Genomic DNA, 12469 nt, shown 5'->3' with positions numbered 1-12469 from the left:
CGGCGGCGAACGGGCCAGTAGCCGGCGAGGGCCCTATTGACAGCGAGGGCCCTATTGACAGCGAGGGCCCTATTGCCAGCTAGGGGACGATTTTCTAAAGAGAGATGAGAGCCCCTCTCTCTAACCTTTTTTAAAAAAATAGAAAAAATGAAAATTATAAAAATTATGTTTATGCTTTGTAATTTGGGATATTTTTTGTTTAGTCCCCCTAGTTTAGCCGTGTTTTTGCATGTTAGTCACCTGTAGGGATTATTTTTGTGATTTACCCCGTTTTATGCATGTTATATTTTTTGGGTAAATTCTTTTTTGTCCCTGTAGTTTCCGCGTGTTTTTACATTTTAGTCCCTAATCAATTTTTTTTTATTTTGTTTAGATCTAGCCATTAAGTTTCAATTTGTCTAATTTAGTCCTATTGCATGTCTAATTATTTTTTTAGCTTGGTAATTTAATGTTTATGCAATTTAGCCCTTTAATTATTTTTAATTTATTTTATTTTTACCATTCATTTTTAGTATTTATACATTTTATTTGTCTTTAATTTTGGTAACCTTTAAGTCCTTGATAGATCACTTTTTTTAGATTAGTCCATAGTCTTTTATTATTCGATCCATATTTAGTCCTTAAATTAGGAGAATTCTTAATTTGGTCCTCGCTTTTGCTCGAGGTTCCAATTTAATTATTTTACTCTCAAAATTAATTTAGGTCAATATTATAGCCTCTATTTTAGATTAGATTTCAAACTAGTGTTTTAATTTAGGGAATAATTCGAGTTGGCCCTTGCCTAAATGCTCGAGGGACCATCTCGATTATTCGATTTGATAATCGATTAAAATCAAATTAGATTAACATTAGAACCTATATTTTTAGGTTTAAGCCTCTAGATTCTTTATTTTTCATAATTAGACACTTTAAGCTAGAAAAAGCCTTAATTTACCCTAAGCTTAAATAGGATGAATAAAATTTGTTTGAATGCATTTTATTTTCAACCTACGCAACGTTCATTTATTAGGGAATTAATGGTATATCTCCCGCAAGTATGCTCAGGGGATGACTACTAGTGACCCGAAATAGGTCGACATCCCGCATCATGATTTTTAAAATCGAGGCAATATTCGGTTATCAAGTACAATAGTTGATCTCTCACATTTATGCTAGGGGAAAATGCTATCGGCTTTAATAAACGAATACCCTTTTTATCTTTGCATCCATAGTGATTTTTAAATTAAATAAAGTTCAAACTCAAAATTTCTGATTTTAAATATAGGTAATCAACTAGGTACCAATTTTTAGGCACTTGTGGGGGTGATAAACCTTCCCTATACGTAACTGACTCTCGAACCTGATTTTTTGATTTTCGCATACCCTAAAACTCAGTATTTTAATAAAAAATAAAATGTTTTATTAAAATTACCCGATTTTTATGGTGTCCCAATAGCACCATAAATGATTGGTGGGGACTCCTCACATTTCAAAATTCTTTTAAAAGAGAAAACTCCCTAGTCGGTATCGGTCTTTCCCCGCCCAGGTGAAAAATGGTGTCGACAGCTTGGTGACTCCGGTGGGGACGTTTTGTTTTTTAAAACAAATTGAGAGTCGAGCCACGAGTTGGTTACCCTATATTTAGGATTTTGGGAAATTATGAGTTTGATCTTATTTTAATTTACAGTTCGTTATGTTATTTCTAATAAAAAGATTTTCTCTCTGGTTAATGCTTACACTTCTTTGAATTTATTTAAGATTGTTGCATGTCATAGCTCTAAACCCGAGCTCCAACCCGATTTACTTAAGTAGCGAGAAACGTCACACCTCACGATGAGCATTGGGCTTCCTTGTGTGGGTCTGACAAAGTGTCTCTGGAAAGCATCCTAAGTTGCCTATCCGTATATCAGATCCAAGGGTACGATTTTAGTGGTGTGATCCCCAGAGCCGAATTCGATTCGCAAGTCTGTAATGGGCAAGAATCGGAGTCAACCTTAGCAGGGTAAAGATGGCTTGGGAACCCTTTGTTAGAACCAACCTCATATAGAAAATTTAGTAACCCTACCTAGCTAGAGCATGTGGATAACCTAGGAGAACTAGAACGCATGCAGTTAGAACTATTAATTTTTTTGTATGCTTATTTTTCAGTCTCAACTTTGAGTTGAATTTAATTATTGTTGCTAAGATTACATTTCTTTGACTAATCATTTCAACTAACTGGATTCTTTTTGTCTTGTTTCTATTAACATTGATTTCCTTTTGTCTTATCTTGTTGCAGCTAGGGGCCGATTTTCTAAAGAGAGATGAGAGCCCCTCTCTCTAACCTTTTTTAAAAAAATAGAAAAAAATGAAAATTATAAAAAAATGAAAAAGTTGTATTTATAAAACGAGTTAGGGGAAATTGCGTTTAGGTCCCCTTAATTTACCTGTTTTTTTATAAAATAGCCACAAGAAAGGACCATTTTCATAATTTAACATTTATGTTTATGCTTTGTAATTTTTGGGATATTTTTGTGTTTAGTCCCCTAGTTTAGCCGTGTGTTTTGCATGTTAGTCACCTGTAGGGATTATTTTGTGATTTACCCCGTTTTATGCAGTTATATTTTTGGGTAAATTCTTTTTAGTCCTGCAGTTTCCGCGTGTTTTTACATTTCAGTCCCTAATCAATTTTTTTTATTTTGTTTAGATCTAGCCATTAAGTTTCAATTTGTCTAATTTAGTCCTATTGCATGTCTAATTATTTTTTTAGCTTGGTAATTTAATGTTTATGCAATTTAGCCCTTTAATTTATTTTTAATTTATTTTATTTTTACCATTCATTTTTAGTACTTTTATACATTTTATTTGTCTTTAATTTTGGTAACCTTTAAGTCCTTGATAGATCACCTTTTTTTAGATTTAGTCCATAGTCTTTTAATTATTCGATCCATATTTAGTCCTTAAATTAGGAGAATTCTTAATTTGGTCCTCGCTTTTGCTCGAGGTTCCAATTTTAATTATTTTACTCTCAAAATTAATTTAGGTCAATATTATAGCCTCTATTTTAGATTAGATTTCAAACTAGTGTTTTAATTTAGGGAATAATTCGAGTTGGCCCTTGCCTAAATGCTCGAGGGACCATCTCGATTATTCGATTTGATAATCGATTAAAATCAAATTAGATTAACATTAGAACCTATATTTTTAGGTTTAAGCCTCTAGATTCTTTATTTTTCATAATTAGACACTTTAAGCTAGAAAAAGCCTTAATTTACCCTAAGCTTAAATAGGATGAATAAAAATTTGTTTGAATGCATTTTATTTTCAAACCTAACGCAACGTTCATTTATTAGGGAATTAATGGTATATCTCCCGCAAGTATGCTCAGGGGATGACTACTAGTGACCCGAAATAGGTCGACATCCCGCATCATGATTTTTAAAATCGAGGCAATATTCGGTTATCAAGTACAATAGTTGATCTCTCGCATTTATGCTAGGGGAAAATGCTATCGGCTTTAATAAACGAATACCCTTTTTATCTTTGCATCCATAGTGATTTTTAAATTAAATAAAGTTCAAACTCAAAATTTCTGATTTTAAATATAGGTAATCAACTAGGTACCAATTTTTAGGCACTTGTGGGGGTGATAAACCTTCCCTATACGTAACTGACTCTCGAACCTGATTTTTTGATTTTCGCATACCCTAAAACTCAGTATTTTAATAAAAAATAAAATGTTTTATTAAAATTACCCGATTTTTATGGTGTCCCAATAGCACCATAAATGATTGGTGGGGACTCCTCACATTTCAAAATTCTTTTAAAAGAGAAAACTCCCTAGTCGGTATCAGTCTTTCCCCGCCCAGGTGAAAAATGGTGTCGACAGCTTGGTGACTCCGGTGGGGACGTTTTGTTTTTTTAAAACAAATTGAGAGTCAAGCCACGAGTTGGTTACCCTATATTTAGGATTTTGGGAAATTATGAGTTTGATCTTATTTTAATTTACAGTTCGTTATGTTATTTCTAATAAAAAGATTTTCTCTCTGGTTAATGCTTACACTTCTTTGAATTTATTTAAGATTGTTGCATGTCATAGCTCTAAACCCGAGCTCCAACCCGATTTACTTAAGTAGGGAGAAACGTCACACCTCATGATGAGCATTGGGCTTCCTTGTGTGGCTCTGACAAAGTATCTCTGGAAAGCATCCTAAGTTGCCTATCCGTATATCAGATCCAAGGTACGATTTTAGTGGTGTGATCCCCAGAGCCGAATTCGATTCGCAAGTCTGTAATGGGCAAGAATCGGAGTCAACCTTAGCAGGGTAAAGATGGCTTGGGAACCCTTTGTTAGAACCCAACCTCATATAGAAAATTTAGTAACCCTACCTAGCTAGAGCAATGTGGATAACCTAGGAGAACTAGAACGCATGCAGTTAGAACTATTAATTTTCTTTGTATGCTTATTTTTCAGTCTCAACTTTGAGTTGAATTTAATTATTGTTGCTAAGATTACATTTCTTTGACTAATCATTTCAACTAACTGGATTCTTTTTGTCTTGTTTCTATTAACATTGATTTCCTTTTGTCTTATCTTGTTGCAGCTAGGGGCCGATTTTCTAAAGAGAGATGAGAGCCCCTCTCTCTAACCTTTTTTAAAAAAATAGAAAAAATGAAAAATTATAAAAAATGAAAAAGTTGTATTTATAAAACGAGTTAGGGGAAATTGCGTTTAGGTCCCCTTAATTTACCTGTGTTTTATAAAATAGCACAAGAAAGGACCATTTCATAATTTAACCATTTATGTTTATGCTTTGTAATTTTTGGGATTTTTTTGTTTAGTCCCCCTAGTTTAGCCGTGTTTTTGCATGTTAGTCACCTGTAGGGATTATTTTTGTGATTTACCCCGTTTTATGCATGTTATATTTTTTGGGTAAATTCTTTTTAGTCCCTGCAGTTTCCGCGTGTTTTTACATTTCAGTCCCTAATCAATTTTTTTTATTTTGTTTAGATCTAGCCATTAAGTTTCAATTTGTCTAATTTAGTCCTATTGCATGTCTAATTATTTTTTTAGCTTGGTAATTTAATGTTTATGCAATTTAGCCCTTTAATTTATTTTTAATTTATTTTATTTTTACCATTCATTTTTAGTACTTTTATACATTTTATTTGTCTTTAATTTTGGTAACCTTTAAGTCCTTGATAGATCACCTTTTTTTAGATTTAGTCCATAGTCTTTTAATTATTCGATCCATATTTAGTCCTTAAATTAGGAGAATTCTTAATTTGGTCCTCGCTTTTGCTCGAGGTTCCAATTTAATTATTTTACTCTCAAAATTAATTTAGGTCAATATTATAGCCTCTATTTTAGATTAGATTTCAAACTAGTGTTTTAATTTAGGGAATAATTCGAGTTGGCCCTTGCCTAAATGCTCGAGGGACCATCTCGATTATTCGATTTGATAATCGATTAAAATCAAATTAGATTAACATTAGAACCTATATTTTTAGGTTTAAGCCTCTAGATTCTTTATTTTTCATAATTAGACACTTTAAGCTAGAAAAAGCCTTAATTTACCCTAAGCTTAAATAGGATGAATAAAAATTTGTTTGAATGCATTTTATTTTCAAACCTAACGCAACGTTCATTTATTAGGGAATTAATGGTATATCTCCCGCAAGTATGCTCAGGGGATGACTACTACTAGTGACCCGAAATAGGTCGACATCCCGCATCATGATTTTTAAAATCGAGGCAATATTCGGTTATCAAGTACAATAGTTGATCTCTCGCATTTATGCTAGGGGAAAATGCTATCGGCTTTAATAAACGAATACCCTTTTTATCTTTGCATCCATAGTGATTTTTAAATTAAATAAAGTTCAAACTCAAAATTTCTAATTTTAAATATAGGTAATCAACTAGGTACCAATTTTTAGGCGCTTGTGGGGGTGATAAACCTTCCCCATACGTAACTGACTCTCGAACCTGATTTTTGGATTTTCGCATACCCTAAAACTCAGTATTTTAATAAAAAATAAAATGTTTTATTAAAATTACCCGATTTTTATGGTGTCCCAATAGCACCATAAATGATTGGTGGGGACTCCTCACATTTCAAAATTCTTTTAAAAGAGAAAACTCCCTAGTCGGTATCGGTCTTTCCCCGCCCAGGTGAAAAATGGTGTCGACAGCTTGGTGACTCCGGTGGGGACGTTTTGTTTTTTAAAACAAATTGAGAGTCGAGCCACGAGTTGGTTACCCTATATTTAGGATTTTGGGAAATTATGAGTTTGATCTTATTTTAATTTACAGTTCGTTATGTTATTTCTAATAAAAAGATTTTCTCTCTGGTTAATGCTTACACTTCTTTGAATTTATTTAAGATTGTTGCATGTCATAGCTCTAAACCCGAGCTCCAACCCGATTTACTTAAGTAGGGAGAAACGTCACACCTCATGATGAGCATTGGGCTTCCTTGTGTGGCTCTGACAAAGTATCTCTGGAAAGCATCCTAAGTTGCCTATCCGTATATCAGATCCAAGGTACGATTTTAGTGGTGTGATCCCCAGAGCCGAATTCGATTCGCAAGTCTGTAATGGGCAAGAATCGGAGTCAACCTTAGCAGGGTAAAGATGGCTTGGGAACCCTTTGTTAGAACCCAACCTCATATAGAAAATTTAGTAACCCTACCTAGCTAGAGCAATGTGGATAACCTAGGAGAACTAGAACGCATGCAGTTAGAACTATTAATTTTCTTTGTATGCTTATTTTTCAGTCTCAACTTTGAGTTGAATTTAATTATTGTTGCTAAGATTACATTTCTTTGACTAATCATTTCAACTAACTGGATTCTTTTGTCTTGTTTCTATTAACATTGATTTCCTTTGTCTTATCTTGTTGCAGCTAGGGGCCGATTTTCTAAAGAGAGATGAAAGCCCCTCTCTCTAACCTTTTTTAAAAAAATAGAAAAAATGAAAATTATAAAAAAATGAAAAAGTTGTATTTATAAAACGAGTTAGGGGAAATTGCATTTAGGTCCCCTTAATTTACCTGTGTTTTTATAAAATAGCCACAAGAAAGGACCATTTTCATAATTTAACCATTTATGTTATGCTTTGTAATTTTGGGATATTTTTTGTTTAGTCCCCCTAGTTTAGCCGTGTTTTTGCATGTTAGTCACCTGTAGGGATTATTTTGTGATTTACCCCGTTTTATGCATGTTATATTTTTTGGGTAAATTCTTTTTAGTCCCTGCAGTTTCCGCGTGTTTTTACATTTCAGTCCCTAATCAATTTTTTTTATTTTGTTTAGATCGAGCCATTAAGTTTCAATTTGTCTAATTTAGTCCTATTGCATGTCTAATTTTTTTTAGCTTGGTAATTTAATGTTTATGCAATTTAGCCCTTTAATTTTTTAATTTATTTTATTTTACCATTCATTTTTAGTACTTTATACATTTTATTTGTCTTTAATTTTGGTAACCTTTAAGTCCTTGATAGATCACCTTTTTTAGATTTAGTCCATAGTCTTTTAATTATTCGATCCATTTAGTCCTTAAATTAGGAGAATTCTTAATTTGGTCCTCGCTTTTGCTCGAGGTTCCAATTTAATTATTTTACTCTCAAATAATTTAGGTCAATATTATAGCCTCTATTTTAGATTAGATTTCAAACTAGTGTTTAATTTAGGGAATAATTCGAGTTGGCCCTTGCCTAAATGCTCGAGGGACCATCTCGATTATTCGATTTGATAATCGATTAAAATCAAATTAGATTAACATTAGAACCTATATTTTTAGGTTTAAGCCTCTAGATTCTTTATTTTTCATAATTAGACACTTTAAGCTAGAAAAAGCCTTAATTTACCCTAAGCTTAAATAGGATGAATAAAAATTTGTTTGAATGCATTTTATTTTCAAACCTAACGCAACGTTCATTTATTAGGGAATTAATGGTATATCTCCCGCAAGTATGCTCAGGGGATGACTACTAGTGACCCGAAATAGGTCGACATCCCGCATCATGATTTTTAAAATCGAGGCAATATTCGGTTATCAAGTACAATAGTTGATCTCTCGCATTTATGCTAGGGGAAAATGCTATCGGCTTTAATAAACGAATACCCTTTTTATCTTTGCATCCATAGTGATTTTTAAATTAAATAAAGTTCAAACTCAAAATTTCTAATTTTAAATATAGGTAATCAACTAGGTACCAATTTTTAGGCGCTTGTGGGAGTGATAAACCTTCCCCATACGTAACTGACTCTCGAACCTGATTTTTGGATTTTCGCATACCCTAAAACTCAGTATTTTAATAAAAAATAAAATGTTTTATTAAAATTACCCGATTTTTATGGTGTCCCAATAGCACCATAAATGATTGGTGGGGACTCCTCACATTTCAAAATTCTTTTAAAAGAGAAAACTCCCTAGTCGGTATCGGTCTTTCCCCGCCCAGGTGAAAAATGGTGTCGACAGCTTGGTGACTCCGGTGGGGACGTTTTGTTTTTTAAAACAAATTGAGAGTCGAGCCACGAGTTGGTTACCCTATATTTAGGATTTTGGGAAATTATGAGTTTGATCTTATTTTAATTTACAGTTCGTTATGTTATTTCTAATAAAAAGATTTTCTCTCTGGTTAATGCTTACACTTCTTTGAATTTATTTAAGATTGTTGCATGTCATAGCTCTAAACCCGAGCTCCAACCCGATTTACTTAAGTAGCGAGAAACGTCACACCTCACGATGAGCATTGGGCTTCCTTGTGTGGGTCTGACAAAGTATCTCTGTAAAGCATCCTAAGTTGCCTATCCGTATATCAGATCCAAGGTACGATTTTAGTGGTGTGATCCCCAGAGCCGAATTCGATTCGCAAGTCTGTAATGGGCAAGAATCGGAGTCAACCTTAGCAGGGTAAAGATGGCTTGGGAACCCTTTGTTAGAACCCAACCTCATATAGAAAATTTAGTAACCCTACCTAGCTAGAGCAATGTGGATAACCTAGGAGAACTAGAACGCATGCAGTTAGAACTATTAATTTTCTTTGTATGCTTATTTTTCAGTCTCAACTTTGAGTTGAATTTAATTATTGTTGCTAAGATTACATTTCTTTGACTAATCATTTCAACTAACTGGATTCTTTTTGTCTTGTTTCTATTAACATTGATTTTCTTTTGTCTTATCTTGTTGCAGCTAGGGGCCGATTTTCTAAAGAGAGATGAGAGCCCCTCTCTCTAACCTTTTTTAAAAAAATAGAAAAAATGAAAATTATAAAAAAATGAAAAAGTTGTATTTATAAAACGAGTTAGGGGAAATTGCGTTTAGGTCCCCTTAATTTACCTGTGTTTTTATAAAATAGCCACAAGAAAGGACCATTTTCATAATTTAACCATTTATGTTTATGCTTTGTAATTTTTGGGATATTTTTTGTTTAGTCCCCCTAGTTTAGCCGTGTTTTTGCATGTTAGTCACCTGTAGGGATTATTTTTGTGATTTACCCCGTTTTATGCATGTTATATTTTTTGGGTAAATTCTTTTTAGTCCCTGCAGTTTCCGTGTGTTTTTACATTTCAGTCCCTAATCAATTTTTTTTATTTTGTTTAGATCTAGCCATTAAATTTCAATTTGTCTAATTTAGTCCTATTGCATGTCTAATTATTTTTTTAGCTTGGTAATTTAATGTTTATGCAATTTAGCCCTTTAATTTATTTTTAATTTAATTTATTTTTACCATTCATTTTTAGTACTTTTATACATTTTATTTTTCTTTAATTTTGGTAACCTTTAAGTCCTTGATAGATCACCTTTTTTTAGATTTAGTCCATAGTCTTTTAATTATTCGATCCATATTTAGTCCTTAAATTAGGAGAATTCTTAATTTGGTCCTCGCTTTTGCTCGAGGTTCCAATTTAATTATTTTACTCTCAAAATTAATTTAGGTCAATATTATAGCCTCTATTTTAGATTAGATTTCAAACTAGTGTTTTAATTTAGGGAATAATTCGAGTTGGCCCTTGCCTAAATGCTCGAGGGACCATCTCGATTATTCGATTTGATAATCGATTAAAATCAAATTAGATTAACATTAGAACCTATATTTTTAGGTTTAAGCCTCTAGATTCTTTATTTTTCATAATTAGACACTTTAAGCTAGAAAAAGCCTTAATTTACCCTAAGCTTAAATAGGATGAATAAAAATTTGTTTGAATGCATTTTATTTTCAAACCTAACGCAACGTTCATTTATTAGGGAATTAATGGTATATCTCCCGCAAGTATGCTCAGGGGATGACTACTAGTGACCCGAAATAGGTCGACATCCCGCATCATGATTTTTAAAATCGAGGCAATATTCGGTTATCAAGTACAATAGTTGATCTCTCGCATTTATGCTAGGGGAAAATGCTATCGGCTTTAATAAACGAATACCCTTTTTATCTTTGCATCCATAGTGATTTTTTAAATTAAATAAAGTTCAAACTCAAAATTTCTAATTTTAAATATAGGTAATCAACTAGGTACCAATTTTTAGGCGCTTGTGGGGGTGATAAACCTTCCCCATACGTAACTGACTCTCGAACCTGATTTTTGGATTTTCGCATACCCTAAAACTCAGTATTTTAATAAAAAATAAAATGTTTTATTAAAATTACCCGATTTTTATGGTGTCCCAATAGCACCATAAATGATTGGTGGGGACTCCTCACATTTCAAAATTCTTTTAAAAGAGAAAACTCCCTAGTCGGTATCGGTCTTTCCCCGCCCAGGTGAAAAATGGTGTCGACAGCTTGGTGACTCCGGTGGGGACGTTTTGTTTTTTAAAACAAATTGAGAGTCGAGCCACGAGTTGGTTACCCTATATTTAGGATTTTGGGAAATTATGAGTTTGATCTTATTTTAATTTACAGTTCGTTATGTTATTTCTAATAAAAAGATTTTCTCTCTGGTTAATGCTTACACTTCTTTGAATTTATTTAAGATTGTTGCATGTCATAGCTCTAAACCCGAGCTCCAACCCGATTTACTTAAGTAGCGAGAAACGTCACACCTCACGATGAGCATTGGGCTTCCTTGTGTGGGTCTGACAAAGTATCTCTGGAAAGCATCCTAAGTTGCCTATCCGTATATCAGATCCAAGGTACGATTTTAGTGGTGTGATCCCCAGAGCCGAATTCGATTCGCAAGTCTGTAATGGACAAGAATCGGAGTCAACCTTAGCAGGGTAAAGATGGCTCGGGAACCCTTTGTTAGAACCCAACCTCATATAGAAAATTTAGTAACCCTACCTAGCTAGAGCAATGTGGATAACCTAGGAGAACTAGAACGCATGCAGTTAGAACTATTAATTTTCTTTGTATGCTTATTTTTCAGTCTCAACTTTGAGTTGAATTTAATTATTGTTGCTAAGATTACATTTCTTTGACTAATCATTTCAACTAACTGGATTCTTTTTGTCTTGTTTCTATTAACATTGATTTCCTTTTGTCTTATCTTGTTGCAGCTAGGGGCCGATTTTCTAAAGAGAGATGAGAGCCCCTCTCTCTAACCTTTTTTAAAAAAATAGAAAAAATGAAAATTATAAAAAATGAAAAAGTTGTATTTATAAAACGAGTTAGGGGAAATTGCGTTTAGGTCCCCTTAATTTACCTGTGTTTTTATAAAATAGCCACAAGAAAGGACCATTTTCATAATTTAACCATTTATGTTTATGCTTTGTAATTTTTGGGATATTTTTTGTTTAGTCCCCCTAGTTTAGCCGTGTTTTTGCATGTTAGTCACCTGTAGGGATTATTTTTGTGATTTACCCCGTTTTATGCATGTTATATTTTTTGGGTAAATTCTTTTTAGTCCCTATAGTTTTCGCTTGTTTTTACATTTCAGTCCCTAATCAATTTTTTTTATTTTGTTTAGATCTAGCCATTAAGTTTCAATTTGTCTAATTTAGTCCTATTGCATGTCTAATTATTTTTTTAGCTTGGTAATTTAATGTTTATGCAATTTAGCCCTTTAATTTATTTTTAATTTATTTTATTTTTACCATTCATTTTTAGTACTTTTATACATTTTATTTGTCTTTAATTTTGGTAACCTTTAAGTCCTTGATAGATCACTTTTTTTAGATTTAGTCCATAGTGTTTTAATTATTCGATCCATATTTAGTCATTAAATTAGGAGAATTCTTAATTTGGTCCTCGCTTTTGCTCGAGGTTCCAATTTAATTATTTTACTCTCAAAATTAATTTAGGTCAATATTATAGCCTCTATTTTAGATTAGATTTCAAACTAGTGTTTTAATTTAGGGAATAATTCGAGTTGGCCCTTGCCTAAATGCTCGAGGGACCATCTCGATTATTCGATTTGATAATCGATTAAAATCAAATTAGATTAACATTAGAACCTATATTTTTAGGTTTAAGCCTCTAGATTCTTTATTTTTCATAATTAGACACTTTAAGCTAGAAAAAGCCTTAATTTACCCTAAGCTTAAATAGGATGAATAAAAATTTG

The sequence above is a fragment of the Hibiscus syriacus genome, unplaced genomic scaffold, assembly GCF_006381635.1.
Source record: "Hibiscus syriacus cultivar Baekdansim isolate YM2019G1 unplaced genomic scaffold, ASM638163v2 tig00111582_pilon, whole genome shotgun sequence".
Lineage (NCBI taxonomy): Eukaryota > Viridiplantae > Streptophyta > Magnoliopsida > Malvales > Malvaceae > Hibiscus > Hibiscus syriacus.
Note: the sequence above shows the minus strand (reverse complement) of the source record.